General features: G+C 43.2%; 1 protein-coding gene across 2 annotated transcripts in view; it reads left to right on the top strand.

Annotated features, from left to right (window-relative positions):
• Positions 1–236, top strand: part of arap2 (ArfGAP with RhoGAP domain, ankyrin repeat and PH domain 2) — a 123,569-nt gene that overhangs the window by 87,828 nt on the left and 35,505 nt on the right. The window lies entirely within an intron of this gene.

Here is a 236-nt window from a genome sequence, read left to right as displayed (position 1 = left end):
AAGAAACAAGGGGTCCGTCTGTCCCAACTATCGTTACGGTTTGGAGCCGCGACATTGGAAACGTAACACTAATCTACTACAGAAGTCTGTGTCTCATCTGACGTCATTTACACTGATTTAATTGTTCTTGGATACACAGAGTTTGTTGCTTGTGCGCGTGACATGCAGATCTGATCAATTTACCAAAATTACAAGCTGGCCCCGTTAGTCAACCACAACCTGAAATTTAGAGGAAG

The sequence above is a fragment of the Etheostoma spectabile genome, chromosome 19, assembly GCF_008692095.1.
Source record: "Etheostoma spectabile isolate EspeVRDwgs_2016 chromosome 19, UIUC_Espe_1.0, whole genome shotgun sequence".
In the NCBI taxonomy this organism is placed as follows: Eukaryota; Metazoa; Chordata; class Actinopteri; order Perciformes; family Percidae; genus Etheostoma; species Etheostoma spectabile.
This window is presented reverse-complemented; position numbering and strand designations above follow the sequence as displayed.